At 47.9% G+C, this 23,796-nt stretch overlaps 1 long non-coding RNA gene across 2 annotated transcripts in view; it reads left to right on the top strand.

Moving 5' to 3' along the window:
- The window catches only part of LOC137524756 (uncharacterized), a 49,648-nt gene extending 42,197 nt beyond the window's left edge, over nucleotides 1-7,451 (top strand). The window contains exons 1-3 of one of the 2 annotated variants that reach the window (XR_011022774.1): nucleotides 1,618-1,786; nucleotides 6,988-7,053; nucleotides 7,141-7,451. This is a non-coding gene — a long non-coding RNA (uncharacterized lncRNA). Of the gene's footprint in view, nucleotides 1-1,617; nucleotides 1,787-6,987; nucleotides 7,054-7,140 lie in introns of those variants that run through there. The other variant, XR_011022773.1, reaches the window with a different exon arrangement.
- The last annotated feature ends 16,345 nt before the right edge of the window (nucleotides 7,452-23,796 follow it).

Here is a 23,796-nt window from a genome sequence, read left to right as displayed (position 1 = left end):
TACTAGTTTGATTGTGATTATCTGTTATGACCTATTGCCTGCTCGACTATCCTCCTGAACTCTGATCTTGTACCTCGATATTTCTGATACTCTGCTGCCGAACCCCGGCTCGTTCCTTGACTCTGCTTCTGTCTCCTGATTTTGTACCTCGATATATCTGATACCCCGTTGCCGAACTCTGCCTGTACCTAGACCCCGCCTCTGCCTCCTGATCTTGTACTTTATCTGTCCGAGAACCGACCTCACTGTTGGAGGCGGTTCCCCGTCCTGTCAGTGGCACCTCCTCCTGAGTGTCACTTTCAGACAATCCTTCCTACTGTCGGTCTGACTCCTCCCGTCTTGGAGAGCTCAGGTCTGCGGAAGGAATCTGCGTTGTACTTCTGACTGCGCTGAGGCTTGTCCTCAAAGTGTTACTGTTACACCAAAACACTACACTCTACTCAGGTGAACAGAGGTTAGCTTGTATATCGGATTATCGGTGATACTGCAGATCACTTATAATCTGGTATACGTCTGTATTCCCCATGATACTGCAGATCACCGGTAATCAGACCTCTCTGTGCTTCACCGATCGTTACAGCTGGGCTTTCACATACTGAAGAATTACAGACAAGGGCAAATCTGTTTGCAGGAAGAAACGAGCAGCCTGAAACTTCAGTGCATGAGAGATGCAGGGGGAAAGAAACACACAAATGATCTCTTGAGATTCAAAAGGAAGGCTGTATACAGCCTGCTTGTGTATGGATGTATTTTCTATGTATGGACATACTGTACATCAACCTAACTTCCTGTTTTGGTGGCCATTTTGTTTGTTTATAAACAAACTTTTTAAAACTGTTTTTAACCACTTTTAATGCGGCGGGGAGCGGCGAAATTGTGACAGAGGGTAATAGGAGATGTCCCCTAACGCACTGGTATGTTTACTTTTGTGCGATTTTAACAATACAGATTCTCTTTAAGCCGCTGGTCTGCTGGGCGATTCAGAACTCCATTAACCCTCCTGGCGGTATAAAAAAATCCGCCAGGAGGGAGCGCAGCAGTTTTTAAAAAAAAAAAATTTCTATATCATGTAGCGAGCCCAGGGCTCGCTACATGATAGCCGCTGCTCAGCGGCATCCCCCCGCCCTCTTCGATCGCCTTCGGCGATCTCCGATCAGGAAATCCCGTTCAAAGAACGGGATTTCCTGGAGAGCTTCCCCTGTCGCCATGGCGAAGGGCGGGATGACGTCACCGACGTCACTGACGTCGGGACGCCATTGGGAGTCCCGGGCCACCCCTCGGCGCTGCCTGGCACTGATTGGCCAGGCAGCGCACGGGGTCTGGGGGGGGGCCGCGCGCCGCACCGGATAGCGGCGATCGGGCGCGCGGCGGCGGCGGCGATCGGGGTGCTGCCGCAGCTAGCAAAGTGCTAGCTGCGTCCAGCAAAAAAAAAATTAAACAAATCGGCCCAGCAGGGCCTGGGCGGCACCCTCCAGCGGCTTACCCCGAACTACGTTCGGGGTTACCGCCAAGGAGGTTAAAGATGGCATGTAGCGTGGAGGTGAAAGCATCAGGTTGTACTGTCTCAGGCACACCGTGGACCCTAATGTTGTTGTGGCGATTTCTATTCTGCAGGTCTTCCATCTGTGTTCTAAGGATGCGGTTGTAAGAGAGTTGTCGCTCCTTGGCTTCTTTCAGCCGCATCACGTCTGCTTGTAAAGCCATCGGACCACTCTCTACTGTGGAGACCCGATCCGAGAGGCCTGTAATGTCGGTGCGGATAGCAGCTATCTCTGCCTTAATGGAGGTAACTATCCACTCCATCTGCTCATCCAGATCTTGTTTGGTAGGAAGGCTGCGGAGATACTTCCAGATATCCTCCAGGTTGCAGAGCACCGCCGGGCCCGTCTTGAAGGAGGTGGAAGTCTTGGAGGAAGAAGGTGCGCTGTCCGCCATGTTAGAGGCCTCAGTAGCAGGACCAAGTGTCTGAAAATAGCGAGTTACTGGCCTTTGAGTTGGGGTTGGAAGGCACTGATCCACAGCAGGGGCTTTCTTATCTCCCTTCATGCCACGCTGATCCAGAAAAAAGCAGGAATCTTTGTAGGAGCTCGGCACACACACGTCTTTACTTCTCCATAGCTGGCTCTGCACCCCGGGACTCAGCTTTTTATTAAATATGGATGCCATGAGGGTGTATTACTGTTATCTTTGTAAATAAGGGCTTGTAATCAATGGTAGTGTACAATGAGAAAACAAAAAACACATCATTGAAAAAATACACCTTTATTGCTTAACCTCCTTGGCGGTCTGATTATTTCCAGATTTTAGGGTCTAAAAGCGGTGCAATTTTTTTCCACTCTTTCAGACCCTAAAACCTGAAAAAAATCATTCTGGCAGGGAGATCTGCAGAAAAAAAAAAAAAAAAAGTACCTTCCTGGGCTCCTGTGCTGCAGTTTTCTCTTTGCCCACAAGATGGCGCTAATATACATATAAACGAACTTCTCTATATTTCTCTAATATAGAGAAGTTCGTTTTCAATATTAGCCCCGCCCCCGATGACATCACGCTGCCACCACCGCTCTGCTGCTGCCACCACGGCTGCGCTGCTCCAACTGGCTGCCGGGTCCCCAGAAGAATAGCGGGGGGCCAGGGAAAGACCCCACACTGCCGGGGAGAGAGGCTGGAGTCCCGCTGCGCAGCGAGATCGCGCACGGGACTCCAAAACTACAGGTAAATCTCTGCAATGCCTACCCCGACCTGAGCTCGGGATCACCGCTAACAGCTTATTTTTTCTACCCCGAGCTCAGGTCGGGAAAACCGGCAAGGAGGTTAATATTATATTGTCACCATACTTTGTATTAGGGACATAATTTAAATGTTGTGATGACCAGAACAAATGGGCAAATGAAATGTGTGGGTTTTATCTAGAATAGCATTGTTTATTTTAAAACTATGATATTGGAGAAAGAGTGTATTTTTTCCTCTGCTTTTCCCTTTAAAATGCATAAACAAAGAAAGTAATTATTGGAAACAAATATCACCCCCAGAACACTTAATTGGTGATGAAAAAAACCAAGATATAGATAATTTATGTGTGATAAGTAGTGATAAAGTTATTGTCGAGCGGGAGGAGCGATGAAAGGTGAAAATTGCTCTGATCCTCAAGAGGAAAAACCCTCAGCTGTTAACTAGTTAAAGGGGCACTACAGCAAAAAAATTGTAAAAGTTTAAATATGTGCAAACATATACAATTAAGAAGTACATTTCCAGAGTAAAATGAGCCATAAATTACTTATCTCCTATGTTGCTGTCACTTACAGTAGATAGTAGACAGAAGTGACAGGTTTTGGACTAGTCCATCTCTTTATAGGGGATTCTCAGGGATATATTTGTTTTCAAAAGCACTTAGTGAATGGCAGTTGCTCTGTCCAACTGCCAAAAAACTGCATAGGAAGCAGGGAAGCTGGCCAGCATCATTGTTTAAATCCTTTTTAGGGAATATCTTTATAAAGAATAAAAGCCTTGCTGAGAATCCCCTATGAAGAGATGGACTAGTCCAAAACCTGTCACTTCTGTCAGATTTCTACTGCCTACTGTGACAGCATTATAGGAAAAAAGTAATTTATGGCTCATTTTACTCTGGAAAAAATTTACTTCTTATTTGTGTATGTTTGCACATATTTTAAATTTTACAGTTTTTCGCTGTAGTGCCCCTTTAAAACTGCCAAACAACAAATACTCAGTCGCTCCTCCATAAATATACCCGTGCATGGTCTGAAGACCTCAACTGCTCCATTACCCCCTCTGACATCTCGATAGCATTTCGCAATTTGTACAAATTCTCTGCCTGCACCAATCATAGGGAAGCTATACACAAAATACTCCTTAAATGGTACTATACCCCGCAAAAAATAGCTAAATTTGACAACTCGGCCTTAGCTCTATGTTGGAGGCAATGTGGTAACGTTGGCTCACTATCCCACATCTTATGGCATTGCCCAAAAATTAAAACATTCTGGGACTCAATATCTAAATTAATAGGCAAAATACTCTCCAAACCAACAATAATACCAGCTGAGCTGGCTTTGTTTCACATTGGGCTAGAAAATTTTCCACCCAAATTCAGATCAATCATAACTCATATTGTTTCCTCGGCTAGATCCCTCATACTACAAAATTGGGGCAACACGCACATCTTTCTTGAATCAGTTGAGAAACACAGTAGACCTAAATCTACGCATGGAACGTAGTCTGAACGACCGTAAAACCTCGCTTACGTCATCTCCTTCTATACTTGAATTTACAATTGATTGGCCAGCAGATTTCCCCACAGAGTAAATGATCCCCAACATAATAATTAATAGAAGCAAAAACTACACCACCAATAAACCCAGTAATAAATCACCAATAAATGAATACCCACCAACACCACTAACTCCCCTATTAACACTCTAGCTCACTCAGAACTACCCTACCGTCCCCAGGATGCAGATTTCAATGTAGCTAAGTTTCCTCTACTTCTTACTAGTTGATAGCTATTAGTTACCATTCCGATAGTTTTGATAGTTTTGACTTATCTCTTCTCTTCTCTCAGTCTCAGGGCATAAAAACCATTCTATGACTGCCCTATAACAGACAACCCCTCTCTTGACATGATGTGTTTCGACACCTAGAGAGGAGACTAATCTCGGGCAATACAACGCTTAATAAGATTATGCTCTGATCAGGAAAATACTAGATATTATTGCTGTAGATCTTGAAAACCTTTCAGCATTATATAGATATCTATATTTCATTATTTCACATCATATTTCAAGTATTTTATATGTTTATTATCTGTACTTATATATCAATGTTCACCCAACTGTACTGACATTGATGTGTTACATCACCCTGTTATAATTGTTATAACCAGGGCTGTGGAGTCGGTCCAAAAATCCACCGACTCCGACTCCTCAGTTTAGGATTCCACCGACTCCGACTCCTCGACTCCGACTCCTCTAATTTGCATATTACAATTTTGTTGATTAAAAGTATGTAACATGAAATTCGTCTCTTAACTACCAACGCTTAGGAATTTTACAAGACAACTGAAGTGAGAAGGATATGTAGACTACTATATTTATTCCCTTTAGACTAAAACTAGTCCTTGGTAAGAGTACTTGTAAAAGGTACAAACCGGAACAAAGAACATCTATCAGGCCCTAGGCAATGTAAGTGTGGGTACATGTAAGAATGATGTGCAGGTACTCTGCAGGGGAATGAGGAGATTGTAAACAGACAACACCTCTGTGTTCAATGTGCACAGCATTCTCAGTGGATTCCCTGCAGCTCTGTGGGGAGTGCATATGTAGAGTATAGTACTACTGTGTAACAAAGTAAACCTGAGACAGATGAAATTAAAGTTTTATACATACAAAAAAAAAAAAAAGTTTTATACATACCTGGGGCTTCCTCCAGCCGCCTTCAGGATAATCAGTCCCTCGTTGTCCTCCTCCACCACCTGGATCTTCTGCTATGAGTCCAGGTACTTGAGCCAGTCGGGCGTAGTGCACGTGCACACACTCCGCCGCCAGGAGCATACTACACCTGTGCAGCACTATTGCGCAGGTGCAGAATGTTCCTGGCCATGGGAGCGGCATGCGGCCGGACAGCGCTGACTGGCTGAATTACCAGGACTCATAGCAGAAGATCCGGGTGGTGGAGGACAGCGAGGGACTGATTAGCCTGAAGGGGGCTGGAGGAAGCCCCAGGTATGTATAAAACTTGACTTTTCATCCGTCTCATTTACCCTTTAATTTGTAGTCACCAAACCAAATTTTAACAACATATCAAATTATTTGATTTCATCAGCAAAGAGAGTGCATATATTTCCATAAATCAGCATCAATGCAGAATTATTTCCATCTCGTTGACCATCTGTATTAGTGACACAGCTACACATCAGGCTTTATTCTTACAGCATAGATGTTATTTAGTATATATAAGAGATTGCTGTGTACACATCATATATACAGTCACAATCAGATATGTATATCTGACCTTAAAAATACGGGGACTGCTTTATTGAAGCAGCACAAGTAACTAATTTTGATTGGTTTATTTCATTTTGTGGACTAAGCACAGCTATTACTGTATATATACTGTATATATACATTATTTTTAATGACTATTATCTGAGAAATAGAACATTTTATCATATTTTCTATTTTAATTACAGTTACAAATTCATTAGGAGTCGGAGTCGGAGCATTTTTTCCCGACTCCGACTCCGACTCCAGGCACCCAAAATTGCCCGACTCCACGACTCCGACTCCACAGCCCTGGTTATAACTGCTTCAACAAAATAATACAAACTTATTGAGGTAAAAACTGCCAAACAAATATATCTAGCAGTTGGATTGGATAGAAATATAGAAAAGAGAGAATGATGAAGAATTGTCAGAAAAATTCAAAATACCTTACTCAGCTGTATCCAATAAGCTGTAAAATCTTTGTGCTGAGTAATCCGAAGTATTGCATTTTGGCCAGTATCCTGCTGACATGTCGGTACATGGAATTTGACAAAGTCGAATAAAGGATGCAGGACTGCGTGGATCACTGAGTTTTACCCACTCTGCAGCTGGGGAGAGTCTATGACACACAACGTCATGCAAAGTGCTTTTATCTGTCACCTGGAGTCTGGATAGACTCTTTTTCCCTTTAGGCTAGGTTCACAGTGGGTTGTAACACTCCCGCGTTATAAAGTCTTTTCCTTATGCCTCCATGGCAGCACATTGGGTAGTGTTTCCACCCCCACTACCTCATAGGACCAGTAAATATTGAAATGAGTTTGAGAGGAGGTGCTTGCTGCCTTTGTTTCTTGTCCTCACCTCATAGGATGACATTGTTCTGGGTTCAGCTCAGAATTTTTTTTCATTTTTTATCTACTGGAAGTTTCTTTCTAACCTATTGCCCATGTTTTATCTATTGGAAGTTTCTTTCTAACCTATTGCCTATTATTTTCAGTCCTGCTCTGTCTTCTGTTCCTATGGACACTGCTGCGCCCATCACAGATCAGCAAAATGTTGATAGGTAGGTGCCATTCAGGGTAAGTATTCTATCCTGGCTGGGGGGCTATATTCTGAGTTTATAGTCATAATATGACTATTATTTTTACAGCCCAGAAGATCAACAGCAGAGGAGTGGCAGAAATGTGCAGATAGAAGGAAGAAAGGCTACAAAGACATCGTCACCACTACGTTACTACTCTTTCAGATCTGATAGACATCAATCCAGGAGCAGATCACGCTCTCGCCACAGACATCGTTCTGATGACTACTCAGATTACTACTCTTCGCATAGACGCAATAGATCGCCCAAGTGAAATTATTCACCAGAAGATTATTCACATAGGATGTCTGGTTGTTGGGCATGTGGAGATATAGTGTTGCCTGGAAAACTGGTGTGTGCATCCTGCTTCACTCATATGTCAGGAGAACCGATGCAGTCCTCATTAGATGTGTCTGAATTAATTAAAAAAGCGGTGCAAGAATCTATGCAATCATACATTGCTAATCTGCATACAATTCAAACTGACAACCAACAACCACAGGCTTCAACTTCTGCAGAAGCTACACTGGAGGATTCTCTACAATGTGGTTTCGATTTTGCCCTGGTGCAACCCTTCATTAAATCAGTAAGAGATGTCATAAAATGGGAATCGGATGAGGAAGCAGAGGAATCAACCTCAAAGCGGAAAGAAAATATATTACACACATCTGAATAAGACAAAAGAGATTTTTCCATTTATGGGTAAACTTAAATAACCCCCGTGCTGAAATGAGAACAGGGGAAGCGAGCTGGATAAAATTAGTCTGCTATATGTAGAGGATGTGTTGGGTGATGGAAGTTGGTGCTGCTCTGTGTGGTCCACTTGCAGTGGCAGAGAAATCTATAAAGGACATGGGGTAGGGAGAAAAAAACACAAAAAGAGCGCACTCAGAAGACTGATGATAAAAGGGAGACCAGCCGGTAGAGATGGGCCGAACGGTTCCCACGCGAATGGTTCAGGCGAACTTTGGGTGGTTCGCCTTCGCAAGCAAAGGTGAACTTTCCCGGAAGTTCGGTTCACCCCCATAATGCTCCATTAGGGTCAACTTTGACCCTCTACATCACAGTCAGCAGGCACATTGTAGCCAATCACGCTACACTCAGTCCTGGAGCCACTCCCCCCTGTATATAAGACAGGAAGCGGCGGCCATTACACTCACTCGTGTGTCTGCTATAGTGAGAGTAGGGCGAGCTGCTGCAGACGGTTTCTCCTAGGGAAAGATTAGTTAGGCTTTTGGCTTGTTAGCTTGCTCCTGGCTGATTCTTATTGCTAAAATAGCACCCCACAACAGCTCTTTTGAGAGCTAATCCTGTTCTTGCGATTTTTTTTTTCTGTGTGTCACTGACACTTGTGTTGCATTATAGACAGCCTTGATAATACATACTGTGTTTGTGCCAGCCCAGGCCCAGCACAATCAGACAGCGAGTCAGTGACTAGTGACACTGACTACCTGTGTCAGTCAGCTGCACATTGTGTAATACCTATTATTACAGCACTTGTGTTGCGGCAACAGCTTTTGTAATTCATACTGTGTGCAGTGCCACTGCCAGCCAGGCCCACCACATTCAGTGACCAACTGTATCAGCTGCACATTGTGTAATACCCATTATTATTGCACTTGTGTTGCGGCGACAGCTTTTGTAATTCATACTGTGTGCAGTGCCACTGCCAGCCAGGCCCACTACATTCAGTGACTAACTGTATCAGCTGCACATTGTGTAATACCCATTATTACTGCACTTGTGTTGCGGCAACAGCTTTTGTAATTCATACTGTGTGCAGTGCCACTGCCAGCCAGGCCCAGCACATTCAGTGACTAACTGTATCAGCTGCACATTGTGTAATACCCATTATTACTGCACTTGTGTTGCGGCGACAGCTTTTGTAATTCATACTGTGTGCAGTGCCACTGCCAGCCAGGCCCACTACATTCAGTGACTAACTGTATCAGCTGCACATTGTGTAATACCCATTATTATTGCACTTGTGTTGCGGCGACAGCTTTTGTAATTCATACTGTGTGCAGTGCCACTGCCAGCCAGGCCCACCACATTCAGTGACTAACTGTATCAGCTGCACATTGTGTAATACCCATTATTACTGCACTTGTATTGCGGCAACAGCTTTTGTAATTCATACTGTGTGCAGTGCCACTGCCAGCCAGGCCCAGCACATTCAGTGACTAACTGTATCAGCTGCACATTGTGTAATACCCATTATTACTGCACTTGTTTTGTAGCGACAGCTTTTGTAATTCATACTGTGTGCAGTGTCACTGCCAGCCAGGCCCACCACATTCAGTGACTAACTGTATCAGCTGCACATTGTGTAATACCCATTATTACTGCACTTGTGTTGCGGCGACAGCTTTTGCAATTCATACTGTGTGCAGTGCCACTGCCAGCCAGGCCCACCACATTCAGTGACTAACTGTATCAGCTGCACATTGTGTAATACCCATTATTACTGCTCGTGTGTTGCGGTAACAGCTTTTGTAATTCATACTGTGTGCAGTGCCACTGCCAGCCAGGCCCAGCACATTCAGTGACTAACTGTATCAGCTGCACATTGTGTAATACCCATTATTACTGCAATTGTGTTGCGGCAACAGCTTTTGTATTTCATACTGTGTGCAGTGCCACTGCCAACCAGGCCCAGCACATTCAGACAGTCAGTGACTACCTGTGTCAGTCAGCTGCACATTGTGTAATACCCATTACTGCACTTGTGTTGTGTCGACAGCTTTTGTAATTCATACTGTGTGCAGTGCCACTGCCAGCCCAGGCCCAGCACATTCAGTGACTACTGTACCTGTGTGTGTGATAGGCAGCTGCACATTGTAATACCCATTACTGCATATACCTATCTAGCTGTTGGGTTCAGTGAACCCACCTACCTACGTGAGTGCACGCAGTGTGATATACCACTCTGTGCATACCTGTTAACTGCTTCACCTGTGTGACTGCACATTGTATTAGTCAAATCAGTGCATACCTTTCACTTTATCCCCCTCCCCCCCGATATGGACAAACCAGGTCACGGAAGAGGTAGCGGCAGACCCAGAGGTAGGCCACCTGGCAGGTGTGTGCGTGGTCGTGTTGATGTGATTTCGTGCGGCCCTGGCCCAAAGTACAGTGCTCAGAAGAAGGCACGTCCCATCACCTCGCAAAATTGTCAGGATGTGGTTGACTATTTAACACAGAACACCTCATCTTCCGCAGCCACCAGCGCTACTACAAGCACCACATCCGCTGCATTTGACACTTCGCAGGAGTTATTTGGTGGTGAAATCACTGATTCACAGCCACTACTGCTACAACAATATGAAGGCGCTAAGCAAGTTACACCACCTCATATGTGTGAGTTAGGCGACAATATGGACGTAATGGAGAAGGATAATGATGATGAAGTACCTGCTGTTGGTGCAGTTTTGGAGGTGTCTGTGGAAAGTGAAGCTGGGCAGCATGATTATGATGATGATTGCACGGATGCCAAGTATGTTCCAAATAGAAGAGATGAACAGGGGGACAGTTTGGAGGGGGAGTCAAGAGAGGAGTAGGAGGAGACGAGCTCCTGAAAGAAGCAGGGGGAGCTTGTCCTCAGAAACAGCTGGTGGCAGTGTCCGACGCCATGTATCGCCAGCTATGGACAGCCAGCCAACATGCCCTTCAACGTCAGCTGCTGAATCTGAGGCCTCCATAGTACCATCACCCCAGGGGGGCTCAGCGGTGTGGACATTTTTTAGTGTGTCTGCCTCAGATCGGAGTAAAGCCATCTGTTCTCTCTGTCTCCAAAAATTGAGCTGTGGAAAGGCCAACACTCACGTAGGGACAAGTGTCTTACGACGGCACCTGGAGAAAAGGCACAAACAGCAATGGGAAGAACACCTGAGCAAAACCACACAAAAGAAAAGCCACCCTCCTTCTCCTCTTCCTCCTTCAGGTGCAGCATCTTCAGCCGCTTTCTCCCTTGCACCTTCACAGCCACCCTCCTCCACTCCGCCTCTGCCCTTTAGCGGTTCCTGCTCCTCTGCCCACAGCAGCCAGGTGTCCGTGAAGGAAATGTTTGAGCGGAAGAAGCCAATTTCTGCCAGTCACCTCCTTGCCCGCCGTCTGACAGTTGGCGTGGCGGAACTATTAGCTCACCAGCTATTATCATACAAGCTGGTGGACTCTGAGGCTTTCCATAAGTTTGTGGCCATTGGGACACCGCAGTCAAAGATACCAGGCTGCACGTATTTTTCTAGAAAGGCGATACCCAAACTGTACCGTGAAGTTGAGAGGCAAGTGGTGTCATCTCTGGCAAAAAGCGTTGGGTCAAGGGTCCACCTGACCACGGATACCTGGTCTGCCAAGAACGGTCAGGGCCGCTACATTACTTACACAGCCCATCTTGTCAACCTGGTGAACGATGGCAAGCAGGGAGTATGTGGCTGCGCTGCGGACCAACTAGTGACACCTCCATGGCTTGCAGGCAGGCCTCTTGCAACCTCCTCTCCTTCTCCTCCTACTCCTCCTGCTACATCCTCTTCAGTGTCGTCCTCCTCCTCCTTCTTGGCTAATTGGCAGTTCAACTATACTGGTGCTGCCATCTCCTCTCCCGCTACACAGCCCCATCTCCCCAGAGCCTATGCTGCATGCCAGGTACGACGGTGTCACACCATCTTAGACATGTCTTGCCTTAAAACGGAGAGTCACACTGGACCAGCTCTCCTGGCTGCTCTTAACAAACAGGTGGAGCACTGGCTGACGCCGCACCAGCTGGAGATCGGCAATGTGGTGTATGACAACGGCAGCAATCTCCTTTCCGCTTTGAATTTGGGAAAGCTGACACATGTACCCTGCATGGCATATGTGTTGAATCTGGTCACTCAAAGATTTGTGTCAAAATACCCAGGCTTAGAGGGCGTCCTGAAGCAGGCCAGGAAGTTGTGTGGGCATTTCAGGCGGTCTTACACGGCCATGGCACGCTTTGCGGACATTCTGCGGCGAAACAACTTGCCGGTGAGGCGCTTGCTATGCGATAGCCCAACTCGCTGGAATTCGACCCTGCTCATGTTCTCTCGCCTGCTAGAACAGGATAAAGCCGTCACCCAGTACCTGTACAATTACAGTAGAAGAACACAATCTGGGGAGATGGGGATGTTGTGGCCCAACAACTGGACACTGATGCGAAATGCATGCAGGCTCATGCGGCCGTTTGAGGAAGTGACCAACCTGGTGAGTCGCAGTGAAGGCACCATCAGCGACTTGATCCCCTACGCTTACTTCCTGGAGCGTGCCGTGCGTAGAGTGGTGGATCAAGCTGTGGAGGAGCGTGAAGAGGAACAGTTACGGCAGGAAGAGTCGTGGGAGCAATTTTCATCTGAACCAGATGTTTACTCAACACCTGCAGCAGCACAGAGGGGGGAGGAGGAGGAAGAAGAGGAGTCGTGTGGGGAAAAAGAGGAGTCAGACTCGGATGATGAGGAAGGTGTTTCTGTGGAGGAAGAAGAGGCGGCGGCAGAAGAACAACCGCAGCAGCCGTCACAGGGGGCTTGTGCTGCTCCACGTTCCCGTGGTATTGTTCGTGGCTGGAGAGAGGAAGAGGACTTACGTAACGTCACTCAGGAAGAGCAAGAGGAGATGGATAGTACGTCTGGATCCGACTTTGTGCAGATGGCGTCTTTCATGCTTTCCAGCCTGTTGAGGGACCCTCGTATAAAAAAGCTCAAGGGGAATGAGCTGTACTGGGTGGCCACGCTACTAGACCAAAGTGGCGGACCTGTTACCAACTCACCTGAAGGCGGAAAGGATGCAGCACATGCAGAACAAGCTGGCAACTATGCTTTACAATGCGTTTAAGGATGATGTCACAGCACAACGCAATAAAGGTACCACTGCCAGTAATCCTCATCCCATGTCCACGCAGGCAAGGACAGGACGCTCCAGCGATCTCATGGTGATGTCGGACATGCAGACATTCTTTAGTCCAACGCCTTGCCGTAGCCCTTCGGGATCCACACTCCACCAACGCCTGGACCGGCAGGTAGCTGACTACCTGGCCTTAAGTGTGGATGTAGACACTGTGAGCAGCGATGATGAACCCTGGGACTACTGGGTGCGCAGGCTTGACCTGTGGCCAGAGCTTTTCCAATTTGCCATCCAACTTCTGTCTTGCCCTGCCGCAAGCGTCCTGTCAGAAAGGACCTTCAGTGCAGCTGGAGGCATTGTCACTGAGAAAAGAAGTCGCCTAAGTCACTAAAGTGTTCAGTACCTCGCCTTTATCAAAATGAATGAGGCATGGATCCCGGATGGCTACTACCCGCCCAAAGACTAAGTCAGTCCCCACACACAGCATCTCTGCCTGCACGCCGTGTGACTGGCTGCCTGCTCCAAGACTAAGTCACTCCCCACACAGCACCTCTGCCCCCAGGCCGCTTGACTGCCTTCTCCGCCACCACCAACAGGGTCCAGGACTCCAGGCGGTTTCCTGATTTTTTTTGGCCGCTGCTAGCAGCGGCCGCTATAATAATTTTTCTGGGGCGTCTACATGCCTGCCTAACTTTTCTGGCTGCACTGCGGGCGGCTGCAACAACAAAACAAAAGGCATGTACATATGCCCATCCCCCTTCGTGATCATTACCTCGTCGCGGTGAAGGGGCTTGCGTATCACAATGAAGCAATGACCGCCGGCTATTTGAGAGTCTCGGGGGTTGGCACACCAAAGATAATAAGGTCGTTGCTTCATTGGGGTCAGACCAAATTTGATCAGCTGGACAGTCACTGTTCTGTCATTCAGCTACATCAGCCGGGCGACCATGTGGGCTGTAAAGCCACCATCACCTGCACCCTCGTCATGGTGCACACCAGTCCACCACGGCCGTCACTACACAATCAGCTGTTTGCGGTGTGTTACACAGTGAGTTTGGTCTGTCAGTGTGAAGCAGTACACTAATTACACTACCTGATTGATGTATACACATGCAAGATGTTTTAAAGCACTTTAGGCCTGCAATTTAGCATTCAATGTGATTTCTGCCCTTAAAATGCTGCTTTGAGTCAAATCCAGATTTTTCCCCGGGACTTTTGGCATGTATCCCACTCCGCTATGCCCCCTCCAGGTGTTAGACCCCTTAAAACATTTTTCCCATCACTTTTCTGGCCAGCATAAGTGTTTCTAGTTTTCCAAGTTCGCCTCCCCATTGAAATCTATTGCGGTTCGCGAAAGTTCGCGCGAACCGAACCTTTCGCAGAAGTTCGCGAACCAAAAATCGGAGGTTCGGCCCATCGCTACCAGCCGGTCGTAGACACATCTCACCTGATGTGGTGGCTGATATGCTCTTATGGGTATTATCAGCTTGCAGGCTTTTGTCCCTCTCAGACCAGGGATCAGGTCAGAAGCAGGCTCTTTGTCCAAAGGGATCCTGTGGCTTGTCCAAAGGGATCCTGTGGCTCAGGCAAACCTAAAGAAAGGAGGAATGGCCTCCTGAAACTAGTTGTATTTGTTACATTAATTAAAGAATCAATCACTTCCAGCACGGGTCTTCTGTGCTTTCTTTCAGCCACTTCAGTGCTACTGCTCACCACCCAGCCACCGATGTGGTGTATCTCAACGGAGCAGTGTGTGAATTGCTAACTTTTTAGGAAGGAGACTCTCCCTGCTAAGGGATTGAGTCTCATACAGCCCACAGTTGTCTGCAGCTGTGGTGTTACAGCCAGTTCTGGGACACCAACGGCTACAAACCAGACAGCTGCTCCTGATATCCTGCTTCAATCCACAGGATCCCTTTGGACAAAGAGTCTGCTTCTGACCTGGTCCCTGGTCTGAAAGGGACAAAAGCCTGCAAGCTGATAATACCCATAAGGGCATATCAGCCACCACATCAGGTGAGATCTGACTACGACCGGCTGGTCTCCCTTTTATCATCAGTCTTCTGAGTGCGCTCTTTTTGTGTTTTTTCCCCCCTACCCCATGTCCTTTATAGATTTTCCATTTATGGCAGAAATAGAAGATGTAATTAAAGAGGAGTGGCAGAAAATTGAAAAAAAGCCACCGTTGACCAACAGGTTGTCCAAGCTATATCCATTACTTTCAGATGAATTGAAATCATTAGAAAACGCCCCAGTTACAGATGCTTCGGTCATTAGGTTGGCAAAACATATGACTCTCCCATTAGATGACTGCATTTCTTTCAGAGATGTTCTTCTACGTAAAGCGGATCTCGATCTTAAAAAGTCTTATTTAGCGGCAGGAGGAGCTTCCAAGCCAGCTATTGCTCTAGCTGCAGTGGGGAAAGCAGTCAAGTCTTGGACGGACAACAATGAGACAGCCATCAATTCAGAAGTAGACAAGAATACAATAATTTCAGCCCTAGACAATCTAAAGCTTTCAGCAGATTTCATTGGTGAAGCTACGTTTGACGTAGTGAGATGTGCTTCACGTTCTATGCTGTATTCAGTAACGGCAAAGAGGGCCCTATAGCTAAAATTCTGGTCAGCCGACCCAAACTCACGCCAAGCCTGGTGCAAAATCCCATTCGACGGAAAATAACTATTTGGCTAAAAGATGGATGCTGCAATTACAAAAGTGACTGGAGGGAAATTGGGTCTGTTGCCGCAAGACAAACGCCCAACAAAACAAAACGTTTCCTCTTCTCAACAGCAAACTAGGTATAGAAACGCCAGATCTTATCGGCCGGGAAAGAATTTCAAGAAAAATTGGAAAAGTACCCAAAGCACATTGCAATCGTTAAATAGAAAGCAGCAACCCCTTCTACTTTTTAGAAAAAGTCCTTTTGACAATTCATTTGTACAGGAGACGCCGGTGTGTGCACGATTACGAACTTTCAGCAAAGTGTGGACTTCAGAAATAAATTCCCACTGGGTGAACAAAACTATATCTGCTGGCCACTCCTGGACCTTCAAGAAGATTTCCCCAAACACGTTAATACCGACCAAAATTTATTTATTTATTATTTATTTATTTATTGTATTTATAAAGCGCCAACATATTACGCAGCGCTGGACAATAAATAGGGATACATACAATATTTAGGGGTGACATACAGCAAAATGACAATACCTAAATACAAAAAAGATCAGATCATGCAGCACAGTATGAGTACAAGGTAATGCTTAGTCACTGGATGGAGCATGGAGATTAGGCTTAGGTTCACTCAGATGCCTAGCATGGGTTCACAGTAATGGAGGTGCATGATCAGGTTGGACACAAAAGGAGGAGGGCCCTGCCCAAAGGCTTACAATCTAAAGGGAGAGGTAGGGACACGAGAGGTAGGAGACCAGAGTTCAGCTGTGGGTTTAGAGCACTTGTGAGGGGTAGTAGGCCAGAGTGAAAAGGTGAGTTTTGAGGGCTTTCTTGAAGATGTTGAAGGAGGGGGCTGCCCTAATGGGTGGAGGTAGGGAGTTCCATAGTGTTGGAGCAGCTCTTGAGAAGTCCTGGAGGCGTGCATGGGACTGGGTGATGCGGGGGGGGCGGTTAGGCGAAGTTCATTGGAAGATCGGAGTGAGCGGCTAGGTGTGTACCTCTGAGTAAGATCGGAAATGTAGGTTGGACAGGTTTTGTGGACAGATTTGTAGGTCAGACACAGTATCTTGAATCTGATTCTGGACTGGATAGGAAGCCAGTGGAGGGATTAAAGGAGGGGATCCGCCATGGTGGAGCGATGGGAGCAGTGGATAATTCTGGCTGCTGCATTCATGATGGACTGCAATGGGGCTGTTCGGGTCATAGGGAGACCAGACAGCAGGGCATTGCAGTAGTCAAGGCGGGAAATTATGAGGGCATGGATGAGGAGTTTGGTGGTGGCAGAGGTCAGGAAAGGGCGAATCTTACAGATGTTACGAAGGTGGAAGTTGCAGGACTTTGTGAGGTTTTGGATGTGGGAAGTGAAGGAGAGTGCGGAGTCCAGGGTGACACCCAGACAGTGGGCTTGAGAGGTAGGGTGAATGGTAGTGTGGTTAACAGTGACATGCACATCTGGGAGGTTTATGGATGTCCGGGGTGGGAAGATCATAAATTCCGTTTTGTCTAGGTTTAGTTTCAGGAACCTAGCGGACATCCAGGAGGAGATGGCTGATAGACAGGAGGAGACCTTGTCCATGGTAGTGGTGGATATGTCAGGGGTGTGGAGGTAGATCTGGGTGTCATCTGCATACAGATGATAGTTAAAACCCATGGAGGAGATACCCTTGCCAATGGAGGAAGTGTATAGGGTGAACAGTAGGGGGCCAAGGACCGAACCTTGGGGGACTCCCACCGAGAGGTGGTTGGGGGTGGATGAGGACTCATTGAAGGCGGTTGTGAAGGAGCAGTTGGAGAGGTAGGATGAAAGCCAGGACAGGGCAAGATCGTGAATGCCCATGGACTGGAGGGACTGGAGGAGTAGGGGATGATCTACTGTGTCAAAAGCTGCTGAAAGGTCAAGAAGGAGGAGAATGGAGTATTTACCTTCAGCTTTAGCTAAGGCAAGGTCATTGACCACTTTGGTGAGAGCAGTTTCGGTTGAGTGGGCAGGCCGAAATCCAGATTGCAGTGGGTCTAGCAGTAAGTTGGCATTGAGGAACTAGGTCAGGCGTTTGTGAACCAGACGCTCAAGGAGCTTTGAGGCAAAGGGGAGGAGGGAGATAGGACGGTAGTTGGAGGGTAGCGAGGGGTCGAGGGAGGGTTTCTTGAGCAGGGGTAGTACAGTGGCCTGCTTGAAGTCTGAGGGGAAGGTGCCTGTGGATAGGGGGAGGTTGAACAGGGTAGTGAGGACTGGGGCCAATTCCGTGAAGTGAGGCTGGAGTAAATCAGAAGGGATGGGGTCAAGGGGGGAAGTAGTGGTATGGGAAGTCTGCAGTAGGTGGATGACTTCCTCAGTGGTAGTAGGAGTGAAGGATGTGAGGGGAGGATAGGGTGGAGGAGGAGCTGGTTGGGAGGGGGTGGGAGGTGAAGATTTGAGATTGGATATTTCCTGGCGGATAGAGAAAATTTTGTTGGTGAAGTGGGTGGCTAAATCTGTGGCAGAGAGGGAGGAAACGGAGGGTGGGGGTGGGGGGGGGGTGGGTTTAAGCAGGGAGTTGAAAGTGGCAAAGAGACGCCGGGGGTTGGAAGCTTGTGCTCCGATGAGCTTGGTAAAGTATTCCTGCTTCGCATGAGCAAGGGCAGTGTGGAACTGCAGCAGGTTGGTCTTGTACTGTAGGAAATCCTGGTTAAGTCTAGATTTCCTCCATTTCCGTTCAGTGGCGCGTGTTTCCCTCTGGAGGTTGCGAGTATGGGTAGTGCGCCAGGGCTGGGGGTTAGGGGGTCGGTTGCGGCGAAATATTGGTGGAGCAGCTTTCTCTAGGGCTGATGAGAGAGTTTGGCGATACTGAGCTGCACCAAGATTAGGACAGGTTAGGGTGGGGAGAGTGGAGGAGAGGGCATGGAGGGGGTCAGCAAGGACGCTAGGGTTGAGCTTGCGTAGGTCTCGCTGCCATTGACCAGGTGGGCGGGCGGGTAGTTTGGAGGTGCCTTCCGTGAGGAGGTTGAAGGTGAGAAGGTGATGGTCTGAGGGTGGAAAGGGTGCGATGTCAAGGTCTGCAATAGCGGTGGATTTAGTGAATATAAGGTCGAGAGTGTGACGTGCAGTGTGAGTGGGGGCGTTGGTGTGTTGTACTAGTCCAAGTGAGTTGGCAATGGTGAGTAGCCGGGTCACAGCGGAGTTCTGGGCTTCATCGATGGGAATATTGAAATCCCCAAGGATGATGGTGGGGGGGTCAGAGGAGAGGATGTAAGGGAGCCAGGAAGCAAGGTCATCAAGAAATTGTGGGGTGGAGCCTGGAGGACGGTTTAAGACCGCAACAATGGCAGGGAGGGGGTGGTAGAGGCGGATGGTGTGGGCCTCGAATGATGTGAATTGTAGGGAGGTAGGTGGGGTGAGGACACGGAAGGTGCAGGATGGGGAGAGGAGCAGACCCACCCCTCCCCCGGTCCTGTTGTCTGGTCTGGGGGTGTGACTGAGGTAAAGCCCACCATAGGAGAGGGCAGCCTCTGCGGCAGAGTCAGAGGGGGTGAGCCATGTCTCAGTGAGTGCGAGGATGGTGAGGGATTTGGAGAGGAAGAGGTTGTGGACTGCTGTAAGTTTATTGCGGACGGATCTAGCATTCCAGAGACCGCAGGGTAGGGGGAGCATGTGTTTGTGGGTGGGATGGATGGAAATAAGGTTGGAACGAGGATGGGTGTTGAGGTTATTTGTGGACAAAATCCCAATAAACAACAACAAGAGACTCATCTTATACTCCCATCTGGAGGAATTGATAGAGAAACGGGCCATATCACAGGTACCTTCAGATCAGAGAGAAGAGTGGTTTTATTCCCCTCTGTTCTTTGTTCAAAATAAATCGGGGAAGTTACGTCCTGTCTTAGACCTAAAGAGACTAGACCGTTTCATCGACTTGAGCAGCTTCAAAATGGAATCCCTGCAGTTGATAATTCAAGCTGTGTCAATAAGAGACTGGTTGCTGTCAGTAGATCTACAAGACGCATACCTGCATGTTCCGATAAAGTCGGAATTACAGAAGTATCTGAGATTCGCGGTGGGCGACCAGCACTTCCAGTTTCTATGTATTCCCTTTGGCATTTCCACCGCTCCAAGGACATTTACAAAAGTTCTAGTGTCTCTGATCGCCATGTTAAGAACCCAGGGTGTGAGGCATCGCGGGAAAGCAGCCGCCTCTACTCAGTGTGAGGCGGCTGCTTCCCTCAAGGGCATGGCGGAGCGCGGAGAAACCGCCTCGTCTGACGCGGCGGTTAGCACGCAGGGCCCTGAGACACCGCCGAGCGGTGTTGGTGTGGCTGGGACTCATAGTCCCTCTAGATTTAGAGTGACGCGCGTGCGCGCGGAGGGCAGAGCATATATGGCAGCCAGAAAAAGGTCAGCTGACCTGCTCGGTCAGCTGACGACTAGACCTCTTCTCATTGGTCCAGCACTTAGGGAGGTGCTGGAGAGATGCCTGTGTATATATACTGCCAGCTGTTCAGTTGCTGGTTGTCTGGCGTTGCGAACACAACGTGCTAGCACTCAGACCCTAGTCAGATCCTAAAGTGTGCCGGGACCAGCTGGAGCTGTAATCCTAACTTAGCTAGATTCTGTTGATAGCTTAAAGTACTAGTTTGATTGTGATATCTGTTATCCTTTTGGCTTGCCTGACTATCTCCTGAACTCTGATTCTGTACCTCGATATTTCTGATACTCTGTTGCCGAACCCCGGCTCGCCCTAAGACTCTGCATCTGTCTCCTGATTCTGTACCTCGATATTTCTGATACCCTGTTGCCGAACCCTGCCTGTTTATCAGACTCCGCATCTGCCTTCTGAATCTGTACTTTATCTGTCTGTGTGTTTACGACCTGGCTTGTCCGACCTCGAGAACCGACCTTACTGTTAGAGGCGGTTCCCAGTCCTGTTAGTGACACCTCCCCCTGAGTGTCACTATCAGAGAGTCCTTCCTATCTTAGCTTGACTCCTCCCTCCTAGGAGAGTTCAGGCCTTCGGAAGGAATCCGTGCAGTACTCCTTACTGCCTTGAGGCCTAGGCCTCTTAGTGTTACAGTTACACCAAACACTACACTCTACTCAGGTGTCCAGAGGTTAGCTAGTATATCGGATTATCGGTGATACTGCAGATCATCTATAATCTGGTATATATCTGTATTCCCAGTGATACTGCAGATCACCGGTAATCAGATCCTCTCTGTGCTACACCGTTCGTTACAGAACGCCAGACCAAAAAACAATATGGACGCACGCACTGACTGTCTGGGCGCACTTGCCACTTCGGTGGATAACATCAACCAAGTGCTGGGTAATCACCAAGCGTTAATTGATGCCCTATCAGGGTCCGTACAAGCCCTCCAGACATCAGTGGATGAGGTGCGATCCCCTCCTAGTGTTGATATACGTATGCCCGTACCTGAAAGATTTTCTGGTCACAGATCTGACTTTCGTAATTTTAGGAGTAGAGTGTTATCCTATTTCGAGTTGAGACCCCGATCTTCAGGAACTGAGGCCCAAAAGGTCACATTTATAAAAACCTTGTTAGCGGGCGACTCTCAGACATGGGCATACAGTTTGCCCACCGGAGACCTAGCCCTTACCTCCGTAGAGGAATTTTTTAAGGCTATGGCAGTAATTTACGACGATCCGGATCTTGCCTCGACTTCTGAGCGGAAGCTCAAGCTGTTGCGTCAAGGCAAAGGTCCGGTCGAAGATTACGCAGCCGAATTTAGGAGATGGTCAGTTACAGCCAGGTGGGACACTTATGCCCTGTTAGATTGTTTCTTGTCAGGGCTGTCTGATAAGGTCTCTGATCTGATGCTAAGTCAGCCCGAGCCCAGAACAGTCGATGAGGCCATCTCAGCGGCCATCCGTATCGACCGCAGGCTGCGCTACCAAAGACAGACCAGAGGTAGTTCCCGGGTCAGAGTGGTGTCTTACACCACAGCCCCAGTGACCCCACCTCCTACTATCTCATCTCCTCCGGTCTTGCCTCCAACCGAACCGATGCAGATTGGTCGGTCAAAGTTAACCCAGGTGGAGCGGAGACGGAGAATGACTGAACAGCTGTGTTTGTATTGTGCTAAAGGGGGGCACAGAGTATGAAACTGTCCTAATAAGCCGGGAAACGCTACCACCTAGGAGTTGTTGGGGGTAACACCCTAGGCGCCCAACTCATACCCCTAAAAGAAAAACGTTTACTCCTTCCCTGTACGATTACGTGGGGGGACAAATCTGAAGCCACGGAGGCCTTTATTGATTCAGGCTCCGCGGCTAATTTTATGAGTTCCGAGTTTGCAGAAAAGTTGGGCATTCCACTCACCCCAGTAAAACCACCTATCCAGGTTACTGCCGTGGACGACTCCCCGCTACAAAGGGACCGTCCGCTGTCACAGACACCAGAGGTGGAAGTCACTATTGGGGTACTGCATAAGGAGAGTTTAAGTTTTTTTGCATTACATATGACTACCTCCACAATTGTCTTAGGTATGCCCTGGCTGCAGCTCTATTCGCCACAGATTAGTTGGGCTACAGGACAATTAACCAGTAGGTCAGACTTCTGTTCCCAGCAGTGTCTAGGGAAAGTGACTTTAGGTCAGACCAAGATTCATGTGGAGGGGGTTCCCGAGCAATACTCTGAATTCTCGGATGTATTCTGTCCCAAGGCTGCTGATAAATTACCTCCTCATCGCCCTTTCGATTGCCCCATCGATCTCCGTGCCGGTTGTATGCCCCCTAGGGGTCACCTGTATAATTTGTCTGGACCAGAGAAAGTGGCTATGCAGGAGTACATCCGTGACAATCTAGCCAAAGGGTTCATTCGCCCCTCCCGGTCGCCTGCGGGGGCCGGTTTCTTTTTTGTTAAGAAAAAAGACGGAGGTCTTCGACCTTGCATCGATTACCGTGGCCTGAATAAAATCACGGTGAAGAATCGTTATCCGTTACCATTGATAGACGATTTATTCACGCAGGTCACAAACGCTAAGATCTTCTCAAAGTTAGATCTGAAGGGTGCATACAACCTGATCCGCATTAGAAAGGGCGATGAATGGAAGACGGCCTTCAACACACCCGACGGGCATTACGAGTACTTAGTGATGCCCTTCGGGTTGTGCAATGCACCAGCCGTCTTCCAAGAATTAATCAACGAGGTATTCAGGGAGGTGTTGGGTAGATTTGTGCTGGTATACCTCGACGATATACTAATCTATTCCAACAACCTCTCCGAGCACAGGATCCACGTTAAATTTGTGTTGGACAAATTGCGGCAAAATATGCTTTATGCCAAGGTGGAGAAGTGTATTTTTGAGGTGACCACTATCACGTTTTGAGGGTATGTGATTTCCACCTCAGGCCTGTCAATGGATCCTGCCAAGGTCACAGCTGTTTTGGAATGGCCACAGCCAGTGGAGTTGAAGCCTCTGCAGAGATTTTTGGGTTTTGCGAACTACTATAGGAGGTTCATAAATAATTGACCCCTTACCAGTCTCACAAAAAAGGGGGCAGATACCAACCACTGGTCCCCTGAGGCTGTGGCAGCCTTTTCTCACTTGAAAAAATTGTTTTGCTCAGCGCCTATTTTGAGACATGTGGACACGTCCTTTCCATTTATTGTGGAGGTTGATGCCTCTGAGGTTGGGGTGGGGGCGGTGCTGTCTCAACGGTCAGGGTTTCAGGGCAGATTACATCCATGCGCTTATTTTTCCCGTAGGTTTTCACCGGCAGAAAGAAACTATGATATAGGCAACCGGGAACTTCTGGCCATTAAATTGGCGTTTGAAGAATGGCGCCATTGGTTAGAAGAGGCAGAACATACGATCACGGTTTACACTGATCACAAGAATTTAGAATACATCGAGGGGGCTAAGAGACTAAGTCCCCGTCAGGCCCGTTGGTCTTTATTTTTTACGAGGTTCAGATTTATAATCACGTACACACCAAGCAGCAAAAACATCAAGGCAGATGCCCTGTCCAGATGTTTCGAACCAGAGACAGCACAGCCCCCCGCTCCTGAGTCCATCATGCCGCAGAGGTTGGTGTTAGCAGCTACAGAGACCTTGGAAGATTGGGCAGAGCTTCTGGGTCCCTTTCAGCAGGATGTCCCTGAGGGAAAACCTGAGGGGGTTATGTTTATCCCACTACCGTTTCGTCTACAGGTGCTACAAATGTTTCACGCCCATAAGAATGCTGGTCACCCTGGAGCTGCCAG

The sequence above is a fragment of the Hyperolius riggenbachi genome, chromosome 7, assembly GCF_040937935.1.
Source record: "Hyperolius riggenbachi isolate aHypRig1 chromosome 7, aHypRig1.pri, whole genome shotgun sequence".
NCBI lineage: Eukaryota > Metazoa > Chordata > Amphibia > Anura > Hyperoliidae > Hyperolius > Hyperolius riggenbachi.
This window is presented reverse-complemented; position numbering and strand designations above follow the sequence as displayed.